Genomic DNA, 24,246 nt, shown 5'->3' on the forward strand with positions numbered 1-24,246 from the left:
ATGCCTTTAAGAACAACTATGGCAGGGATATTGGAATTCCCATGAATTCACTTTTTACCAAATAACCCTTTTGGATTCTCTGGCGAGAGTTTCTTGACGGCAGCTGCTTTTTTTGCGACCTGACAATATTTTCATTTTATGACTTTCCTCGGTGACTAGATTGCTAGATGATCGTGCAACATTAAAGGGACACTCCAGTGCCAGGAAAACAATCCATTTCCTGGCATTGCAGGTCCCCTCTCCCTCCCACCCTCCATCCCCGGTTGCTGAAGGGGTGAAAACCCCTTCAGTGACTTACCTGAGTACCCCGCCGATGTTCCTCGGCGGTGGTTTCTGCTCGCCACCGCTCCTCCTCTTCCTTACGTCAGCCAGTGGGCGAGACTGATCCCGCCCGCCGGCTGAAGAGACCTAATGCGCATGCGCGGCAATGCCGCGCACACGCATTAGAGCTCTCCATAGGAAAGCATTGAAAATGCTTTCAATGCTTTCCTATGGGGAATTGAGCGACGCTGGAGGTCCTCACACAGCATGAGGACGTCCAGCAACGCTCTAGCACAGAAAACCTGTGCTATGAATCAGGAAGTGCCTCTAGTGGCTGTCTAGAAGAGGAGTTAACCCTGCAAGGAAATTATTGCAGTTTATGAAAACTGCAATAATTACACTTGCAGGGTTAAGGGTAGTGGGAGTTGGCACCCAGACCACTCCAATGGGCAGAAGTGGTCTGGGTGAGTTCTACTTTATTTGATAAATTTAAGTTGCAACATATCCATCAGCTGGTAATTTTAATACACATAATTGTTTTAGAGGGTTTAGCAAAGGAACATAATTGCAGCTGTCCTTTGACAGTTAGCTGTTTACATTTACCCCTTTAAATTCTGTTTAAGTTGAAATTTCTACATGTATGCATAATTGAAGGAAATTAACCTCCTTATTGACAAAGCTGGGAATCAAGTTAATGGTCCATTATTTAGTATTGAACAGGTCTAGGAAAAATATTTTAACAAGCTTTTACTTCTTATCTATCAATACACATTAACTTAAATTAAATTACCAATACACACAATCTAGGTGAAATTAACAACAAATAACAGCATTTTGTGAAAATAAAATGGAATTAAGATAAAGCAGATTAAACAAATCAAGGTACAAAACACAGGGATTAAATACTTGGATTGTTATATCTGCAATACGTCTCAGAATTGGAAACCGGGTTATTAATAATAATAGTTAAATAATGCAATACAGAAATGGTCTATAATGGAAAATGTTAATAATTAGCAGCTATTGTACTGCAGGCTAAATTTAGTACTATAAGGGGAAATTAACTGTCTCAGTAAATGCCCACTGGTGAACGTTAATTAGCGATAATAGTCACAATAAATAAAGTGTATAAAAAAGAAAATAGCATTCAGGTGCAGAGATGCAAATTGTTGCTTTTGTGAACTATCCAAGTTCTTATTGTGCCTCTTGTTAAGAATAAAACAATTTGAACAATTTGATACTAATCCAGTTTTTATGGACATTCCTGGTTTCACAACTCTTTGTGCGTGTTGTTAAAGCGGTTCTGTTAGACTTCAAACCTGATTTAAAAAAAATGTAAACGCTCATGAAGACTTTGTCGGAATTTCACAAAAGGACAAAAGATGTCATAGGACGAAATAGGGACAGCTACGGCTTATGTATTTTTCCTCCGTTTGACAAAGTTTGACAAAAAAAGCAGTTACTGCAGTCAAGCTATCTCAAGCACCCAGCCGTTACTTGTGATGGTTAAGGAGAAAAAGGTTATATCTATGAAGGCACATGCACAAGAGTGCAGCACTGACGTCAACTCCTGGTAGATGAAGTGTCAGGTGGTGTAGAGCAGTGCTCCCCAACCTTTTTATCGCCGCGGACCGGTAAACGTTTGATCATTTTTCCGTGGCCCGCTTGTTTTGATTTAATTAGACACAAAAAAACAGTCACATATATTAAAAAAACACACAGACACATACATAGTCAGAAAATCACAAACACAGTCACATAAAGACATAGACTCAAAATTGTTGGTCCAGGGTCCCACACATACGCAGACTGAATGTATATAGCATGTTCATGTGAGAGTTAATAAAAATGGGGTACAGATGAGGGTATGTGACAGACAGGATAGGTAGGTAGTGTTACACCAGCAGACTAATGCTGATGTAACACCACCTATACTCAGCAGCTTCTTTCCCAGTCACAGACTGGGGGAGTTTCTGTGGCTGGGAACTTAAGGCTGTATTTCAGTCTCCTACCTACCTTGTCCCAAGCTGCCTCTGCTTCCATGCAGTGCCCCTTCTCTCTGGTGCCCGATCACAAGTCTCCTCTGTCCCTGGTCTCCAGTGCCGGCCACTGGTGGGCTGGAGGTGAATAGCAGGGAGTGCTGATCATAACTTCTCCCTCGAGGTTCTGGCGCTGTGTGGAGTCAGAGCGCAGGCTGGGAATCGCTGAGGCTGCCTCTGACTCTCTAAGTGAGCGCCAGAACCGCGAGGGAGAAGTTATGATGATCTAGCTGCAACTCCTGCTAGGTGCACCACTGGACCATCAGGGATTCAGCTTGCGAGCCGTGTCGGCTGCCAGGACGCCCCTCGTGTTATGGCGCCCTGTGCGACCGCACAGCTCGCACCAGTGGCGGATCCAGAACCTGATCTCGGGAGGGGCACTTGTAGATTATTTAAAGAAATAATCCAGGCACAATAACCACTACAGCTCAGTGTAGTAGTTATGGCGCCAGCAGTGCCAGGATCCCATCCCAGAGTAAGTAGTCAAACGTTGACAACTTACCTGGGGTCTGCTGGGATATTGGGCATAGGAGCAGTGGTATGTGTTAGGGGTGAAGTGTGTGTGAAAGGTGCAGTGTGTGTGTGAGTGGTGAAGTGCGAGTGCGTGAGTGCGGCAGTGTATGTCAGGGTTGCAGTGTGTGTGTGTTGGGGGCAGTGTATGTGTGGGGCAGTGTGTGTATGGGGCAGTGTTTGTGGGGCAGTGTGTGTAGTGTGCATGGGGCAGTGTTTGTGGGGCAGTTTGTGTAGTGTGTGTATGGGGCAGTGTGTGTAGTGTGTTTATGGGGGCAGTGTTTGTGGGGCAGTGTGTGTAATGTGTGTATGGGGGCAGTGTTTGTGGGGCAGTGTGTGTATGGGGCAGTGTTTGTGGGTCAATGTGTGTAGTGTGTGCATGGGGCAGTGTTTGTGGGGCAGTGTGTGTAGTGTGTGTATGGGGCAGTGTGTGTAGTGTGTGCATGGGGGCAGTGTTTGTGGGGCAGTGTGTGTAGTGTGCGTATGGGGCAGTGTTTGTGGGGCAATGTGTGTAATGTGTGCATGGGGGCAGTGTTTGTGGGGCAGTGTGTGTAGTGTGTGCATGGGGCAGTGTTTGTGGGGCGGTGTGTGCAGTGTGTGTATGGAGGCAGTGTTTGTGGGACAGTGTGTGTATGGGGCAGTGTTTGTGGGGCAGTGTGTGTAGTGTGTGTATGGGGGCAGTGTTTGTGGGGCAGTGTGTGTAGTGTGTGTATGGGGCAGTGTTTGTGGGGCAATGTGTGTAGTGTGTGCATGGGGGCAGTGTTTGTGGGGCAGTGTGTGTAGTGTGTGTATGGGGCAGTGTTTGTGGGGCAGTGTGTGTAGTGTGTGTATAGGGCAGTGTGTGTAGTGTGTGCATGGGGGCAGTGTTTGTGGGGCAATGTGTGTAGTGTGTGCATGGGGGCAGTGTTTGTGGGGCAGTGTGTGTAGTGTGTGCATGGGGCAGTGTTTGTGGGACAATGTGTGTAGTGTGTGCATGGGGGCAGTGTGTGTATGGGGGGTAAGGAGGGTAGGGAGGCTTTTTTTTTATTTAATTAAAATTAATATATTCATGTCCCCCCTCCCTTCTTACCTTTACTGGGAGGAGGGGGGGCATTTCTTAGTCCCTGGTGGTCCGGTGGGGAGTCCCTGGTGGTCCGGTGGTGGTGAGGTGAACTCTAGCCCAGTTACAGGGCTAGAGTTCACTCTCACGAGATTTGGCGTGTTGCCATGGTTACCGCGGCAACGCTCCAAATCTCGCGAGAGGAGGACCCGGAGGAGCTGCAGGTAAGAGCTCCCGGGTCCTCTCTCACTCCCTCCCCTGCCGGCTGTCAGCACAGTGCCTGCGGACCGGGGAGGGAGATCTCTGATCTCCCCTCCGGTCCGCAGGCACATTGCAAGGCTGGCACTTGGGCAATGCCAGCCCTGCATTAGCCGGCAGACTCGCACACCCCTGGGCAGCCCGGTACCATTTGATCCACGGACCAGTACCGGTCCGCGGCCCGGGGGTTGGGGAACACTGGTGTAGAGGGTCTCTCGGCAGAAGATGGCGGCCTCCCACCTTTCCCTGCACCCGGTGGCAACCGCACTGCAAGTGGGAGAGTCACCATCGGGGATTTTTGCAAAATATGCAAAAAAAAAAATCCCAGAAGGTAACAGAGCAGTTTTAAAAAAGTCAGTCAATGACTTTCATTAACATTTGTACAAAATTGACATTTCTACATTGTCTATAAATTGTAATCTAAATTGTGCAAAATAATACTTTTTGGGACATGAAAATGTATACACACATGCGGAGAATACCATAAAAGACAGGTTTGATGATGGATATTTGCATTATGTACAAAAACATGCATAGATTAGCATAACTCAGACAGGGAGTAAAAGAAGCAACAGATTTTAAAAAAACTACACATTTAATAAACAGCACTGACAAAACATCAAAACAATGCCAAATTAATTTATAACAACGATTGACAAGGAGCTATGATGGGAGACATCAAGTTGAAGAATAACAAGGTGTGAATGTTTACATTTCATTTTTATTTTTCACAACTCACAAATACATATCTCTTAAATACAGGAAACAGATATACATAATATTAAGCATTCTGTGCAGTGTTAGTTCCCCTTTAAACAGTAAAACATTATACAACAATCAGTATGACCCAGCAAGCTGTCTTAAAGGTATACCGTACATAGAATACTGTGGTGACGAATGTCTGTCTCCAACACAAGATACATTCTTTTCAGTATAAGGGGAATTCAATATCTGCACCCATCTTAATGCCGGGCATTGTGCACCTTATGCAGAGATGGCCTTTATCTGCCAACACAGGCCAACTCACATGCACATTGAATTCCTTCATCTAATAAGGACAGTTGCACATTCAGGCCCACCGCACTTTGAATAATGTTGTCCTTACGTGACTTATTGTATCACTACTTCCACAGCAGTCCAGTCGCCTGGCAACAAGGAACCTGCAGCTACTGCCAAAACACCACACATCACTCTGTTAAATAAAACACCCACTACTAGTTAGATGGAAATTTGAGAGAGAAGAACAAACCAATTAAAATGAAGAAACATTCGAGGCAGCAAATTAGCTTTTGTTAACTAGAGATTTTTTTATTTATTTTTTCGTGAAAAGACATTCAAAGTCCATCATAGTAAAATGTAATAAAATACAAAACATGAGCATTAAATATAATGGAGTAACAAAAGCATCGTAGAACATAAACAAACACATAAACAGGCAACTAAAAGAACAAAATGTTAAACAGAAGAAATGTATAAACCAAACAGCCAAAGCAGATACCGACATGATCAAATCTAATCGGAAAAGTTTATGATTATTATTATTATTATTATTATTATTATATTATTTATAGAGCGCCGTCAAATTCTGCAGCTCTTTACAATGGGTGGACGAACAGACATGTAGTTGTAACCAGACAAGTTGGACACACAGGAACAGAGGGGTTGAGGGTCCTGCTCAATGAGCTTACGTGCCAGAGGGAGTGGGGTAAAATGACACAAAAGGTAAGGATAGTATTATACTAGTGACAGTTGCAGAAGAGGAATCAGTTGGGAGCTATTAAGAGTTTAATTGATACGCTTTTATGAAGAAGTGGGTTTTTAATGATTTTTTGAAGGAGTGGAGACTGGGTGAGCATCTAACGGAGGAGGGAAGCGAGTTCCACAGGAACGGTGCAGCCCTCGAGAAGTCTTGAAGGCGAGCATCAGAGGTGGGAGTACGGACAGAAGATAGACGTAAGTCTTCAGCAGATCGTAAGGGCCTAGACGGGACATACTTGTGTATAAGGGAGGATAGATAGGTGGGAGCAGCATTATGTAGACATTTGAAAGCAAGAACCAGAATTTTAAATTGAGCTCTATATTTTATAGGAAGCCAATGTAGGGACTGACAGAAGGGTGAGGCATAGGAGGTGTGGGTGGACAGGAAGATGAGCCTCGCCGCCGCATTCATTATGGACTGTAACGGTGCAAGTTGGGAGCACGTAAGACCACTGAGAAGCGAATTACAGTAGTCAAGGCGAGAAAGTACAGTGGAATGGACCAGCACCTTAGTCGCATCTGGCGTTAAGTAGGGGCGGATGCGCGCAATGTTTTTGAGATGGAAATGACAGGATGTGGCGATAGAGTGAACATGAGGCTTGAAGGAGAGGTCGGAGTCAAAGAGAACACCTAGGCAGCGAGCCTGCGTGGTGGAGCTGATGGTAGCACCATTGACTTGGAGGGAGACAGACACAGGAGTAACAACACTTGAGGGAGGAAAGACCAGAATTTCAGTTTTGGTCAAGTTTAGTTTAAGGAAGTGGGCAGCCATCCAGTTAGAAACAGCAGAGAGGCAGTCAGAGACACTAGTCAAGAGGGACGGGGAGAGATCAGGAGAGGACAGGTAGATTTGCGTGTCATCTGCATAGAAATGATATTGGAAGCCGAAGGAGCTAATGAGTTTACCAAGGGAGGCAGTATAGATGGAGAACAGTAGGGAACCAAGGACTGAACCTTGAGGGACACCAACAGAGAGGAGTTGGGGAGAAGAAGCAGAGCCAGAGAAAGAAACACTGAAAGAGCGCTGAGAGAGGTAGGAGGAGCACCAGGAGAGAGTAATATCTTGTAGACCGATATTGCTAAGGATGAGAAGAAGCTGTTGATAATCAACAGTGTCAAAAGTCGCAGACAGGTCAAGGAGAATTAGGATAGAGTAGTGACTACGAGATTTTGCAGCGAGTAGATCATTGGATACTTTGGTCAGTGCCGTTTCCACAGAGTGCTTAGCGCGGAAACCAGACTGAAGCGGGTCTAGCAGAGAGTTTGATTCGAGGAAGTCTGTCAATCTCGCATACACAATTCTTTCAAGGATCTTGAATGCAAAAGGCATGTTACCAAGAACACTAGAAAACTGATAACGTTGGCATTATCTTGATCATGAAAATGTTGGCATAGCACTGTCAGCCCAAATAAATAATCCTTTGTGTAGAGATATACACTACGTGTTCCCTGGACTTTATCAAGCCACGACTTATCCAGTGATGGTTTAATACAGAGCAGGAGATTGGTTGACACATTGTTGCTGCTGGTGTATTCCACTTCATTGAGAATTGTTTGCATGGACTGATGGACTGATAAAGTGCTACTCCGTTATTTTAATTTTTGCATTTACTAGATTACAGATACAGGGTGGTGGAATGGTGTGTGAGTGCTCATTGCTATTGGTATAACTGTCTGGATCATAATTGACATAATTCCCAAAGACTGGTTATCATGACTTTATTTTTGCCCTTGTGATCAATCATAAATAATTTCATCTAGTATCACCAAGAAAATTAATATATCAAACCCCAAAATTATTAGGGTCTGATAAAAGTGTGACTTACAAAATCAAGGTTTGTCTGCATGCATTAGCTTTAGAATTAACAGTAATCCAAATAGCTGATGGAACATTTTTAGTGACTCTGTCACCATCTAGGGCCTTTTGCATATTCCGCAAAGAACGCCAACATTGACATCGTGGTTGGGGGTCCAAGTACCATGTGTGGCAGTGCTAGGTAGATTATACTCAAGTATATCTTTTTACTGGCTTGGAATTTCAGTGAAGTTCCAACGCAGTCAATGTGAGTATTTCATAAAGAAAAATCTTTTTGAAATACTCAGTTTTGATATGAGGGTTACAGAGCCGTTTTTGAAGAAACCATAGTTTATGAGATAAGCCATACTCTATTGTATGACCATATCTACACCAGGGGACCAACCCAGAATGGCAGGATAGGAGCCCAAATTTGGGAATGTCCCTCAAATTTCGGGGCTGTATTATTTCCCAAATCCATCTGAGACACAAAAAGTTTAAAAACAGTCTTGAAATTCTATCTATATTCAGACATGTATGTTGTAAACAAAGAGAGATTCTAATTAAAACCAAATAAAGAATCGTCTTTAGAAGTGCTTAATCAAACTAAATAACTCCTTAAGGGCAAATATTTAGTCAAAGAAATGATGAATGATTATCTTACTGCTTACTTGAAACGTTTGAAACTTAAAACAAAACTGGAGGTGGAAAATGGTAAATAAAATGTCTGTGTGCCATGGAGAAAATCAATTGGCACCTAGCACAGAACGTTCCCTTATGTCAGCGAGAGGATCTGTAAATGACATTAAGAGACGATAAAGTAAAAGCCGTTTGTCTTGCAAACCATTAATACATCCTGCACATCTTTACCTGAAATGCTTATTAAATGTGGATATGTAAGCATAGTGACTGCAAAAAGTTTGTATGATGACCTTTTCATAGTCTTAAAACAAGTTGCAATCACTTGATTCCACTTCTTACATTCTTTGCCAGTAAACATTGATGTGCATACTGTTTTTCACACGTTCTAGATGTTTGAAATTGATTGTGGCATTTCCTTATACATCCATGATAAAATTGTGTACTTTCCTGATTGCTGATGTAGCGCAGGCATGGCACGTTGCCATGGCGATGTCAGGACTAGAAGTCTGGTCTTTTGATTTAGAAATTTTCTTTAAACAGAACAGCTCCATAAATTACACGACTCTGGATTTAACCCTTCAAACTCAACAACTGGCAACACTAATGTTCATCAGTTTGCTAAACCCACCTCACAATCTCTGAGGTGCGAGGCCTTTGCTAAGTTGTGAGTCTGTTTATACTTGTCAATGAGGCCAAACTGTTTGGGGCAAATCTGACTTCATTTTTATTTCCCAATTGTTCCATTTTTAAATCTGTTTCTGTTTAGGGGGGCACTTTGAGAACCATTACTACAGTAATACCGATTATTGTGTTCAGGAGGAGTCCTTCCATTTTTGTCAAACCATTTTCATGAACGGTTTCGCTTTATTGCTATCTGTTCAAACTTAGCTCAGTGCTTGCAGACTGCCCTTGCTGTGCACTTGTTTGTAATACATGTTTGTTAAGAAGTGCATTAAGCAGTAAAAAAAAAAACATCCTACACAACTAATAGACACCACACTCTAAAGACCCGTGTTTACCCTTAAAGGGACACTATAGTCACCTGAACAACTTCAGCTTAATGAGGTTGTTCAGGTGAGTGCTACAGCTACCCGGAGCCTTTTTCTTGTAAGCACTGTATTTTCTGAGAAAATGCAGTGTTTACATTGGAAGCTTGGAACACCTCTTGTTGCAGTCAATCAGACGGCCACCAGAGGGACTTCCGAGTTCAGAGGCCCTAAAAAGGCCTCTCGTCCGATGCATTCTGGGTGAATGCATCAGACGGGCTATCAGCACACAAAGCACTGTGAACGCGCTTTGTGTGCTGATAGCCTGTCAGCACTGCTGCGGGCGTGGCTTCAGCTGACAGCTGAAGCCCGAACCCACAGGGAGCTGACTGTCCACAATAGTGGTTGAAGGGGGGGGGGGGGGGAGACCTACTCTCCTTCCCCCCCCCCCGGCCCCCACCGCTGTGCGGAGGGTGGGGGCCCTAAAATTATCAATAAGGGGGGGGACCTACTGTCCCCCCCCGGCCCCCACCCCTGTGCGGCGGGTGGGGGCCCTAAAATTATCAATAAGGGGGGGACCTACTGTCCCCCCCCGGCCCCCACCCCTGTGCGGCGGGTGGGGGCCCTAAAATTATCAATAAGGGGGACCTACTGTCCCCCCCCCCGGCCCCCACCCCTGTGCGGCGGGTGGGGGCCCTAAAATTAAAATTATCAATAAGGGGGGGACCTATTGTCCCCCCCCGGCCCCCACCCCTGAGCGGTGGGTGGGGGCCCTAAAATTATCGATAAGGGGGGGGGCCTACTGTCCCCCCCGGCCCCCACCCCTGTGCGGCAGGTGGGGGCCCTAAAATTATCAATAAGGGGGGAGACCTACTCTCCTTCCCCCCCCCCCGGCCCCCACCGCTGTGCGGCGGGTGGGGGCCCTAAAATTATCAATAAGGGGGGGGACCTACTGTCCCCCCCCGGCCCCCACCCCTGTGCGGCGGGTGGGGGCCCTAAAATTATCAATAAGGGGGGGACCTACTGTCCCCCCCCGGCCCCCACCCCTGTGCGGCGGGTGGGGGCCCTAAAATTATCAATAAGGGGGACCTACTGTCCCCCCCCCCGGCCCCCACCCCTGTGCGGCGGGTGGGGGCCCTAAAATTAAAATTATCAATAAGGGGGGGACCTATTGTCCCCCCCCGGCCCCCACCCCTGAGCGGTGGGTGGGGGCCCTAAAATTATCGATAAGGGGGGGGGCCTACTGTCCCCCCCGGCCCCCACCCCTGTGCGGCGGGTGGGGGCCCTAAAATTATCAATAAGGGGGGAGACCTACTCTCCTTCCCCCCCCCCGGCCCCCACCGCTGTGCGGCGGGTGGGGACCCTAAAATTATCAATAAGGGGGGGGACCTACTGTCCCCCCCCGGCCCCCACCCCTGTGCGGCGGGTGGGGGCCCTAAAATTATCAATAAGGGGGGGACCTACTGTCCCCCCCCGGCCCCCACCCCTGTGCGGCGGGTGGGGGCCCTAAAATTATCAATAAGGGGGACCTACTGTCCCCCCCCCCGGCCCCCACCCCTGAGCGGTGGGTGGGGGCCCTAAAATTATCGATAAGGGGGGGGGCCTACTGTCCCCCCCGGCCCCCACCCCTGTGCGGCGGGTGGGGGCCCTAAAATTATCAATAAGGGGGGGACCTACTGTCCCCCCCCGGCCCCCACCCCTGTGCGGCGGGTGGGGGCCCTAAAATTATCAATAAGGGGGGGACCTACTGTCCCCCCCCGGCCCCCACCCCTGTGCGGCGGGTGGGGGCCCTAAAATTATCATTAAGGGGGGGACCTACTGTCCCCCCCGGCCCCCACCCCTGAGCGGTGGGTGGGGGCCCTAAATACAAAGGGGGGGGGACCCTAGTTAACCCTCCCCCCCCCCCCAAAAAAAAATTATCTCCCTACCTACCCCCCTCACCCTAAAAATAATGAGGGGGGAACATTAACTAAAAACCTGTAAAAAAATAAAAAAATAAAAAGAGATAAAAAAAACTTACCATTCGATGTTTTCTTTCTTCTAAAATCTTCTTTCTTCAGCCCAAAAAAGGCCAAATAAAAATCCATAATAACCGACGCAATTAAAAAAAAAAAAAACGAGCGCAAAAAAAAAAATCCATCTTCACCCATGGAGGGCTCCGCGCAGACTGAGCTCCGCAGGGTGGGCAAGGCTTATAAAGCCTTGCCCCGCCCTGCAATTAGGCTAAGAACACTCTGATTGGTGGGTTTAAACCAATCAGAGTGCTCTTTGTCATTTTACAAGCGTGGGAAAGTTCTTTGAAATTTTCCCACGCTTGTAAAATGACACAGAGCACTGTGATTGGATGGCTTGAAATCCATCCAATCACAGTGCTCTGTGTCATTTTACAAGCGTGGGAAAGTTCTTTGGAATTTTCCCACGCTTGTAAAATGACACAGAGCACTGTGATTGGATGGATTTCAAGCCATCCAATCACAGTGCTCTGTGTCATTTTACAAGCGTGGGAAAGTTCTTTGGAATTTTCCCACGCTTGTAAAATGACACAGAGCACTGTGATTGGATGGATTTCAAGCCATCCAATCACAGTGCTCTGTGTCATTTTACAAGCGTGGGAAAGTTCTTTGGAATTTTCCCACGCTTGTAAAATGACACAGAGCACTGTGATTGGATGGATTTCAAGCCATCCAATCACAGTGCTCTGTGTCATTTTACAAGCGTGGGAAAGTTCTTTGGAATTTTCCCACGCTTGTAAAATGACACAGAGCACTGTGATTGGATGGATTTCAAGCCATCCAATCACAGTGCTCTGTGTCATTTTACAAGCGTGGGAAAGTTCTTTGGAATTTTCCCACGCTTGTAAAATGACACAGAGCACTGTGATTGGATGGCTTGAAACCCATCCAATCACAGTGCTCTGTGTTATTTTACAAGCGTGGGGAAATTCCAAAGAACTTTCCCACGCTTGTAAAATGACACAGAGCACTGTGATTGGATGGCTTGAAATCCATCCAATCACAGTGCTCTGTGTCATTTTACAAGCGTGGGAAAGTTCTTTGGAATTTTCCCACGCTTGTAAAATGACACAGAGCACTGTGATTGGATGGCTTGAAACCCATCCAATCACAGTGCTCTGTGTCATTTTACAAGCGTGGGGAAATTCCAAAGAACTTTCCCACGCTTGTAAAATGACACAGAGCACTGTGATTGGATGGCTTGAAATCCATCCAATCACAGTGCTCTGTGTCATTTTACAAGCGTGGGAAAATTCCAAAAAACTTTCCCACGCTTGTAAAATGACAAAGAGCACTCTGATTGGCTCAAACCCACCAATCAGAGTGTTCTTAGCCTAATTGCAGGGCGGGGCAAGGCTTTATAAGCCTTCCCCACCCTGCGGAGCTCAGTCTGCGCGGAGCCCTCCATGGGTGAAGATGGATTATTTTTTTTTGCGCTCGGTTTTTTTTTTTTTTTTTTTAATTGCGTCGGTTATTATGGATTTTTATTTGGCCTTTTTTGGGGCTGAAGAAAGAAGATTTTAGAAGAAAGAAAACATCGAATGGTAAGTTGATTTTATCTCATTTTTTCTTTTTTACAGGTTTTTAGTTAATGGTCCCCCCTCATTATTTTTAGGGTGAGGGGGGTAGGTAGGGAGATATTTTTTTTTTTGGGGGGGGGGGAGGGTTAACTAGGGTCCCCCCCCCCTTTGTATTTAGGGCCCCCACCCACCGCTCAGGGGTGGGGGCCGGGGGGGACAGTAGGTCCCCCCCTTATTGATCATTTTAGGGCCCCCACCCACCGCTCAGGGGTGGGGGCCGGGGGGGGACAATAGGTCCCCCCCTTATTGATAATTTTAGGGCCCCCACCCGCCGCACAGGGGTGGGGGCCGGGGGGGGACAGTAGGTCCCCCCCTTATTGATAATTTTAGGGCCCCACCCGCCGCACAGGGGTGGGGGCCGGGGGGGGACAGTAGGTCCCCCCCTTATTGATAATTGTAGGGCCCCCACCCGCCGCTCAGGGGTGGGGGCGGGGGGGGACAGTAGGTCCCCCCCCTCATTGATAATTTTAGGGCCCCCACCCGCCGCACAGGGGTGGGGGCCGGGGGGGGACAGTAGGTCCCCCCCCTTATTGATAATTGTAGGGCCCCCACCCGCCGCTCAGGGGTGGGGGCCGGGGGGGGACAGTAGGTCCCCCCCTTATTGATAATTTTAGGGCCCCCACCCGCCGCTCAGGGGTGGGGGCCGGGGGGGCAGTAGGTCCCCCCCCTCATTGATAATTTTAGGGCCCCCACCCGCCGCACAGGGGTGGGGGCCGGGGGGGGACAGTAGGTCCCCCCCCCTTATTGATAATTTTAGGGCCCCCACCCGCCGCTCAGGGGTGGGGGCCGGGGGGGGCAGTAGGTCCCCCCCCTCATTGATCATTTTAGGGCCCCCACCCGCCGCACAGGGGTGGGGGCCGGGGGGGGACAGTAGGTCCCCCCCTTATTGATAATTTTAGGGCCCCCACCCGCCGCTCAGGGGTGGGGGCCGGGGGGGACAGTAGGTCCCCCCCCTTATTGATAATTTTAGAAAGCGAGCAGAGCTGTCAGTCAGACAGCTCAGCTCGCGAACGCGCATTCCGCGCACATGCGCGGTAAAGCGCTCAGGTTCTTCATAGGGCGGCATTCAATGCCGCTCTATGAAGAACGCGATTGGTCCAGCGCGAAGCCGTCCCATTGGGCCCCGCGATTTCGTCATTTTGACGAAAAAGGGGGCGCGGCCTAGCGGGGAGCTCGGCGCTGGAACGGAGGTAAGTTTTTAATATAAAAACACCGATTTTTTTTTTTTAATTAATGAAAGTTCATATAAAAGCAAGAAGGAAGGCTGGGGGACCTGTCTTTCTTGCTTTTATATGGTGACTATAGAGTCCCTTTAACTTGCCCGAAACAGTTCCTCCTGTTGTGTTGATGATAGTCCCAGAGAACAAATTATCAAATGCCTGATCTGATGAATGTAGCTCAAATTGCTGAAAAACTAAATGCAGATACACTCCTTCATGACAATGCTGCTCCCTGATGGTAGTAGGCTCTTTCAGCATGATAATGTACCCTGCCACACTGCAAAAATTGTTCAGGAATGTTTTGGGGAACATGAAGAAGAGTTCAAGATGTTGCATCAGATTTAGATCTGATTGAGCATCTGTTAGATGTGCTGGAACAACAAAGCTGATCCATGGAGGCTCCACTTCACAACTTGCATGATTTCAAGGATCTGCTGCTAATGTCTTGTTGCCAGATTTAACAGGACTTTCAGAGGTCTTGTGGAGTCCATGCCTTGATGCATCAGAGCTGTTTTGGCAGCACAGGGAAGACCTGCATGATATTAGGCTGGTGGTTTTAAGGTTGTAGTTGATCAGTGTATATGTTTAAAATGTTACCATAGAAGCAACGTTTTAACTGTCAAAATAAGGTTGGGGGAGAAAAGAGTAAAGTTAAAGGCATTTTAGAGTTAAGGGAATCTGTAGCATTTAGGTTCGGTACTTTTGGTTACAATTAGTTGTTTTTTAAGGTAAAGACATAGGGTTATGGGGGACTTGTGTTAGGGATACCAGTCTCAAAATGCTATGGACTGTACTCGCATGAGTAACAGTCCATATCATCTAGCACTGAGCCTTTAACTCCCACTAGTCCGATTTTCTTCTAAACCTACTTCAAAGGGTACACTTCTTTTCTCAACATCAGTGCATTATATGACATTATAATGATATTTATAATTATAAATGAGTGTAATATTGCTGTTTTTTTCAACATGGTAACATCATGTACGAACGATAACATTTTTATGTCAACAGTGAATCAGAAAAGATATGGTCTACCTTGTTACAATTATTAATTTACTTACACATAAAAACAGGATTAAGTAAACTTTACAGTTCGAGATGTTACTTGTTAAAAACTTTGGGTTTAACCCCTTAAGGACACATGACAGAAATATTCCATCATGATTGCTTTTTATTTCTGAAGTTGTGTCTTTAAGGGGTTAAGATATTTTAGAAAGACAAACAAACAGAGCTGTATTGACATGGGTTCAGGACAGCTGTCTGCCTCTTGAGTCTTAGTATGTGTCCAAGTCCAGCATTTTCTGCCATTTATATGAGTGACATTGAAGATAACAAAACACAAAGAGAGAAGAGAAATTACATTAATAAAAAAGCATTTTGCCAAGTATTAGACTCAACATATTATAAGATGTACTACCGAGCATTGCTGGTAAATATAAAACAGATAGACCAAAACAGATAAGGGAAAAAGTAAAAAATTCATCCATCATCGCTATGTATTAGAAAATATCAAACAAAAAGGAAAGTTGAAGAAGTCCCTAGAGGGTAATGGTACTCTAGTGGTATGTGGATGTTCCCAGATACAAAAGGGCCAATTTGTCATCACTGCCCTTCATTTCATCCCTGAATGGAAGATAACGTTTTAAAAAAAAAAAAGTTTCAGTTCGTTGCCTTTTATGGACCACAATTTCGGGCAGATCTGGGACCTATTATGTTCTTGAGCTGAAATGATAGTGGCAGCTAAACTCCCTGCTGTCCAGAACTATAGGTTGTTGTTATGTTTTTTTTCAGGCATACGTATGTTTCTGCCTCAATAGTAAACTGCTCCCTTAATCCATACTCCACCATAACAATTAAACCGTTCCTTAACTTCCTACATTACCCAAAACACTTGCACTATTTTTAACCTTAAAAGGAACACAATAGCATTAGGAATACAAAATATAACGCTATAGAGTCCCGTTGATGTTTAGGTGTCCAAACCTTTGGAGTGCTTAATGAACATTTAACGTTTAATTTTTTTAATGCAACAAAAGGCATTCATGCAACCATGTGCGATGAGCATGTTACAATACATTTTAGTTGATATGTAACTAAATGTTAGTATGGAATTGATTGTCATTTATATGCAATACAATGTATATTTGTATCACTTGGAAAATGAATACTAAATGCTAACCTTACCCAGGGAAATTTGCCAAGTGTACCAACCTTTTAGTAATAATAAAATAATTCGGCATAATGCTTAGATAAACTCCTTAGATAGCCATCATAAAAATCCAAGCATTCCAACTCTAATCCTCAAGGGTCTCGGACTAACCAAGTTTAAATGGGTTTACTTAACAAATAGCTTTGAGCTACACATAGTTAATGAATTGATAATACATTAATTAAAGGAATCTTAAAACGCTGGCAGAATAATGCTCCTTAAGGATTACGTGAGCAATGTTTTCTAATTGCTCGGTCCTATTAAAATAATGGCTTGTTCAGATTTTAGCCTTGCTGGAGCAATACACGTCATTCTAGAAGAAGAGGAGATGATTGACTTTCAAAGCACCTTTTGAAAATAATCACAAATATTGCACACAATACAAGTACTTCCCAGTTAAGGGGGGACATTCTCTTTGTGAGACCAGCATAGTAGACATTAAGCCTTGAACACGGCTTGATTTAGAGTCCATGCACCCTCTGTACAAAGCCACATTTCTTGCATCCTATCTGTTACACATGTTCTTTTAACTCTTTATCTAAGACCTTATATAATGTAGATGCATTCAAATGATATAAATATTAGAAACTTATAAGCATCAGCAATGTAGACACAAAAGAAAATAAATACAAAACTCCACAAAGAAATGCGTTGGCATTCGTGATACCGTATGTATATTCTGCCAAATTTATCCAATGAAAATTTCACAGGATCCAATGAGAATTTTACTTGGCCTGGTCATTTTTCGTAAATAAGAAAGCAAAAGGTTTCTCATATATTATGAAATGTATAAGAAGTATTTTGAATCCTTTTTAATTTACTGATTTTAATTGTTTCAGTAGGTTAAGCTCCATGCTCTACTACTCGAGGTACATTAAGGTATATTAGTATTTCTGTTTTTATTACCTCTTTTCAGTAATATAAGTTACTAACTTATTTAAATTTCAAGCCTATTAATTAAGGTCCAAGGGTTTAACGAGAGCAGCAGAAGACACATAATCAGGCATAATCAGGCATAACCAGTTTGCCTGAAGTTGAGGCCAAGATGATACTTGAAATGGTAGGCAGCATGCAGTGAGGGATTGTCGATCCAGTGAAGTATCAGAAATAAATTTAGAAATTTCCTGCATGGTCCTCGATCTTCATAAGACATGAACACTCACATTATTTCGCCAGAAGCAGTTGGACATTGCTCAACATTGTCTAATTTCCTAAAATTACATTTACCCTGAATAGCAAACAGCGTTTTCTGATGTTTTGCAGCCTGCAGAACCCTTACATCACCAAATGTATCTTTCAGACTTTTATTATTGACACGTGTTGCGTCCCTGGATGAGGGCCCCCCCACTTTTTAGTAACTGGTGGAAAATTCAATCATTAATGGGAATGTCAGCAAGTGCAGATGTCTTAAGATTCTCAAATAATTAGGCCAGAAATTAAGTTGATTGCTAAACTGGAAATTATCTAGAGACATAGCAATGAGATAATCTTTCTTGAAATTAAGCCATCATGGTGGACGGCCATATAGTGCCCCTCCCCATCCATTGTAAAATATCCTCAGGTATTAAGTCATGGTACCTCACTGATATTCATAAAGTATCTTTTTATTTTGCAGTTTTGAATACTGTAGCTGTGTCTGTCTTAAAAATGTGAGTCAATTTAAAGCTGAATGTAAGCTAGGAAGGAACAAGTGTACAAAACATTATTGTTGGTTATTAGAGTTTTCAAAAGAGGTTTGGTGGTGTTTGTATATCTTCAGTTCTCAAAGGTTTTTTTAATAAAAATGTATTTTATTTACTTGATTTAATATGGGATTGTAATTTGAGTGCTTTGGGATTTTCTTTTTGTATTATTTTCTTTGCTATATAATCATTGCTTAATGGAAAATGTATCTTGTCAAGGACAGCTCCTAAAGTGCTATGAAAACGAATAACGCTACAGAATGACACAACGGACACAAACGGAGCGTCTGCGGTAGACAGACAATCAGAAATGTTCAGTGTGATAGTGAGATGGGGAGATGCTGAAAGCCTGGAAAGGACCATTAAATAATTAACATTGTTGTATCCTGCCGTGACAACAATGCCAAGTGCCAAGTGATACCCGCAGACCTGCTTAACTCTACGTAGGTCTATGATAAAAAAAAAAAAAACGCAGTCATACAAACCGTTTTCATTTCTTTAATTTGCTGTTAAAGTTCCATATCTGATGTTACATTGCATTTCTCTGTGGGTCGTTCTGTCCAGAGGAAATTATTTTTCTTTAAAGATGTTGTTTGCCAATAGGATCATTACTAACATCATATTAATGAGTGAATTATGACTATAAATAAAACATCTCCAAACCCCGTGTTAGGATATTTGTGGACAGTCTGTGAACATATGACATAACTAAAAATAAATATTTATTGGGTCTAAATATATAGTCTATACATACATATATATAAATATATAGTCTGTACATCAAGCCATGCTGGGAAAGCCATATAGATTGGAATTTGTTGCAGAAATTTTAAATTTTACTCAAAGTGGAAACCATGTAAACAAAAGAACGTGTTTTCTACACAATGGAAACTCCAAGGTTTCTGTGATAGTCAAAGAAGACTATTATCACATTTCTCAGTTGTTAAAGCCATACGCAACACACATTCCATATTTGATAGCATTGTGGAATAAACAAAGGATAAGCATTACATGGCCACGTTGCAAATTCCTGACGTATTTTTCCCAAGGATGAATCTCTTGAAAAGACACGAAAACTGGGCAGTTGGAATCAGTTAAATGGCAGTTACACTTCAACTATAATATGGAAAAAACTTAGCACATCCAATTGTTCAATATATATTGATGAATTATATGAAAGGGAACAAAAACCTTGATAAATAATATATATATAGGTATATTATTATTATTATTATGTTATTATTTATATAGCGCCAACAAATTCCGCAGCGCTTTACAATGGGTGGACTAACAAACATGTAATTGTAACCAGACAAGTTGGACACACAGGAACAGAGGGGTTGAGGGTCCTGCTCAATGATCTTACATGCTAGAGGGAGTGGGGTAAAGTGACACAAAAGGTAAGGATAGTATTAGACTAATGACAGTTGCAAGAGAGGAATCAGTCGGGAGCTATTAACAGTTTAATTGATATGCTTTTATGAAGAAGTGGGCTTTTAATGTTTTTTTTTTGAAGGAGTGGAGACTGGGTGAGCATCTAATGGAGAATTATGTTACCTACCACCACTAGGAACACAATAGTTGAATTGATAATTAATAATATGCATTATGTCAGTACTAGCCTTTACAACTATGAGGGGTATAGAGATATTGTCATATGAAGTATCTGTCTAAATCTAAATTATCTAATAATTAATAACAAGCCAAGGTAAATGGACAGGTATAAACTGATGGAGGTACATTTGGATATTAATAGGTCAATCGATTCTCCTAGACGTTTTACAACATACAATGAAAATAGAGGCTCCAGATTAGAAATTAACGGGGACAGAGAGTCATCTGCTGGGCAGGTACCAACAATACATAAACAAACACTGGGGTGAAAAAACGTCTACCAATCAGATGTTAGTAAATAGCCTCAAACTACACTTTTTGATAAGGAAAAGGGGGATTAACCCCTTAAGGACACATGACATGTGTGACACGTCATGATTCCCTTTTATTCCAGAAGTTTGGTCCTTAAGGGGTTAAAGGAGCAAGAGCTAGGCAGGAGAGATCTCTCAGGTCAGCTCAGCGTACACCATCAGACATTTGCACCATCAGAAGGCAAAGATCATTAAAGGAACACTATAGGGTCAGGAACACAAGCAGCCCCCTTAAAAGTTAATAAAACTCACCTTATTTCCAGCGCCACGCGGGTCTGCTAGTGCTGGGACAGCCCCCTTGGTGACATCATCAGAATTGCTGATTTTTAACCAATCCAATGCTTTCCCATGGGGAAGCTGAAAGGCAGGGCTGCTTACTGTGCAGCCCTGAGCCAGTAAGCACCTCCAGTGGCCATATAAGGAGTGGCCACTTGGAGGTGTCCCTGGGGCAATGTGAACACTGCCTTGTCTCTGAAAAAGGCAGTGTTTGCATGAAAATGCCTGAAGGCAATGATTACACTCACCAGAACTACATTAAACTGTAGTTGTTCTGGTGACTATAGTGTCCCTTTAAAGAACCTCAGCATACACCAGCCTTTACTCTAGCAATTATCTTGGAATTTCACTAGGAGCGATCTTCTCACATAGAACATATTGTCAGTAATGTATAAACTGAATTTCTCTGGGGCTATAACAACTTCGTATAGGTAAGTTTTGCATTAAATAACACTGAAGGGGGGGGCGGAGCCTAGCATCCAAGCTGAATGGCAGCACATCAGAAGAGCTCCTCATTAAACACGCCTAAATTAAGCCTGAAAATACACTTTAAGCCTAAAAACTGCCTGCTTCTCAGCTTCCAAGAGGGGGGCTTAACACAGAGGAAGTGTACGAGCGAGTTCACAGCCGAAAACGGCAACGACATCCCGGGGATCGACCTGAGGCCTACTAACGGCCTACTCAGAAGGCACAGGGGAAGCGGACGATCCCCCTGCTGACTGCAGCCAACTTATCTGGAGGTCTCCCCGACACACTCACTCCCCCCCTCCCCTGCCAGAGAGGGATATCCCGGCACACGGCTCACGCCTCAGGTACAAGGCACCACCCTTGGCATAACTGCATTACCGGTCCGGCGCTGCATAACATGGTGGACGCCACGTGCCAGCCAGATCGCGGAATCCCACTGCCACCACTCTCGGAACGGCTGGACCGCCTGTTGGCAGACTTCTGGGCCAAGCTATCTGCCCATAGAACCACCCCAGCAGAGACACCAGCGGCTACTACCACGCAGGTCACCGCGCTAGAGCGCGCGGCTCCAGGATGGGGACAAACTACAGCATGGAAAGCGGGGAGGAGAAGGCGGGAAACCCGACGCAAGCCCATGCGGGTCGGCAACAGCCCACCAGGGGTGAGTCACCTAACTGAAAGGAGACAAACCCCAGGACTATCCACCCAAACCCCCCCTCCCCGCACTGTGATCACAACCCCACCGGGGCAAATACACCATGGCGGAGACCACCAGACTCCCAGGCACAGCCCAGCCCAGTACCACTACCTAAAAGTGCTGTGGCGCGATGGGGGACCTCCTCATACTCACCAAACTGCCTTAACAGAGGACACCAATCACCATAAGACCCACTATCCCCACCAGGGACAACAAGCCCACAACATGCTCATCACAAGACAGGGGATTTATGCAACCATACCCTCTGACTACATCCCGGCTGGACACTGGAAGAGCACTGACTGGGGGGACCCCCACCGCCTACTGCTCCGGGCACTAACCCGACGACTGATGGGGATCGGTTAGAACATAAAGGCTGGACATTGCGTTACTTAATACAGACGCAGCACACTAAGCTTAACACAATGTGTGCACTCAATTTTTTGCCTATACCTGAACTGCCCATCTTGCAAGCAAGCGACATATTATATATAATTATTAGCGCTAGTGGAATCCTAAAAATGTAGAAATCGTTAAACAAATGTCACTATACCTTTTACTCATGCATAATAGAATCTGCAATAGAAATGCCTTAATGTATGGTGCTAAATGTATGATCTTTTGCTATGTCTACACTCGTATCTTACCTTTTCTGTTGAGCAGCATAGAATAACTCCTAGATACGCAACATTACTATATAAAAAATGTGCAGTACTCTTTCATGAATAACTAATGTACCTATATGTTAGCAAACTGCTTACCCTACCTGTTGTGGCATTGTAAGCCTGATGTGATATATCCATGCACAAATAAAATAAAGAATTAAAAAAAAAAAAAAAAAAAAACACTGAAGGGGAAATAAATAAGTACTTTTCATTTTTGGAATGTAATATTAGCATACTCTGAAAATGGGCGTCCGCAGGAATTTTTCCAGGGGAGGAGGATTAATTGTAATGACATCCATGTTTGGTCCCTATTTGAAAGTGTCATGAAGGGAAGGGGCATAGTCATTATCACATAAAGCCAGGGTTAATATCGTTTGCACAACTATGGTGTCAGGAATACATGTTTGTTTTCCTGACACTATAGTGTTCCTTTAAGCAAATTAAAGGAACATTCTGGTCATCATAACAACTTCATCTAAATGAAAATGCTATGATGCAAGGAGGCCCCTGAGCGCTCTAGTTCCTTTAAGGGGTGAAACCGCTCTCAAATGGTTTAACCCTAAAGGCTTCCTCCAGCTCCAGATCTCCAGGTTGCTCAGTGGTATTCGGCTTCTGAAACGGAGTGTCAGGAAGTGCAGATTGACGTCAGGCCTGGGTGCCGCTGATTGGCTAGACTGGTCAGCTGACGCTCTAGGCCAATCGCTAGTTCCCGATTCATAAAAATGTTTTAGGTTTTTATGAATGGGGAGCTACTGATTGGCTTAGAGTGCCAGCTGACCCTCTAGCCAATCAGCGGCATGCCTACCCAGCGGCCCTCCGTGTTTCCTGACACTTAGTAAATATAAGTGAACACATAAACACTAATATTTTTGTTACCGGGGAGATGAGAAGGTCCAAAGTTTCCTGCCAGGCCCAGGTACCAAAGCCTCATGATGTGGTGTCCAGAATGAAGTGGAGGGATCACTTCATTTGTCCATCCTGCTCCAATCTCATTTTCTTCTACTTCATTTGACACAGTTTTCTTTTTCTTCTGACATGATCTTCTCTCCTCCTTGGCTCCTTCTGCTCCTTTATCTTTCTGCTACTTTCTGCTTATTTTGCGCCCTTCTGCTCTTTTCTCTTTCTGATCCCTGTCTGCTCCTTGCAGACCCTTCATTCTCCTTGCAGACCCTTCCTGCTCCTTGCTGCCCCTTCCTGCTTCTTGCTGCCCCTTCCTGCTTCTTGCAGCTCATTTCTGTTCCTTTTCCTACTTTACCTTTGTGCTCCTTCTGTCCCTTCCTGTCTCTTTCTGCTCATTGCAGACCCTTCCTGCTTCTTGCTGCCCCTTCCTGCTTCTTGCTGCCTCTTCCTACTCCTTGCTGAACTCTTCTGCTCCTTGCAGACCCTTCCTACTCCTTGCTGACCACTCCTGCTCCTTGCAGATCCTTCCTACCCCTTCCTTCTCCTTGCAGACCCTTCCCACTCCTTGCTGCCTCTTCCTATTCCTTGCTGACCCCTCCTACCCCTTGCTGACCCTTCCTGCTTCTTGCTGAACCTTCCTGCTCCCTGCTGACCCCTCCTGCTCCTTGCTGCCCTTTCCTCTCTTTTCTGCTCCTTCTACTTTACCCTCCTGCTCCTTGCAACCCTGTCCTACCCCTTCCTGCTTCTTGCTGCCCCTTCCTGCTCCTTCCTATTCCTTGCTGACCCCTCCTGCCACTTGCAGAACCCTTCTGCTCATGTCTGCTCCTTCTACTTTACCTTCCTGTAGGCTGTCTCCCCCATCCCTCACTTACCTGATCTGTAGGTTGCCCCCTCCAAGCCTTGCTTACCTGATCTGTAGGCCGCCTCATATCCCTCACTAACCTGATCTGTAGGCTGCCCCCCATCCCTCACTTACCTGATCTGTAGGCTGCCCTCCCCCATCCCTCACTTACCTGATCTGTAGGCTGCCCCCCCCTCCCTCACTTCCCTGATCTGTAGGCTGCACCCCCCTCATGTCTCACTTACCTGATCTGTAGGCCTCTCCCCCCCCTTGTCTCACTTACCTGATCTGTAGGCTGCCCCATCCCTCACTTACCTGATCTGTAGGCTGCCCCCCACCCCTCACTTACCTGATGTGTAGTCTACCCCCCCCATGCCTCACTTACCTGATCAGTAGGCTGTCTCTGCAGTCTGGGAGTTGCTGGCTGTACTCTATGCTGCTCCCCTGCGGATGCAGTCAGGAGAGAGAAGCAGGGATAAGCTG

Source organism: Pelobates fuscus, chromosome 3, assembly GCF_036172605.1.
Source record: "Pelobates fuscus isolate aPelFus1 chromosome 3, aPelFus1.pri, whole genome shotgun sequence".
Classification (NCBI taxonomy): domain Eukaryota; kingdom Metazoa; phylum Chordata; class Amphibia; order Anura; family Pelobatidae; genus Pelobates; species Pelobates fuscus.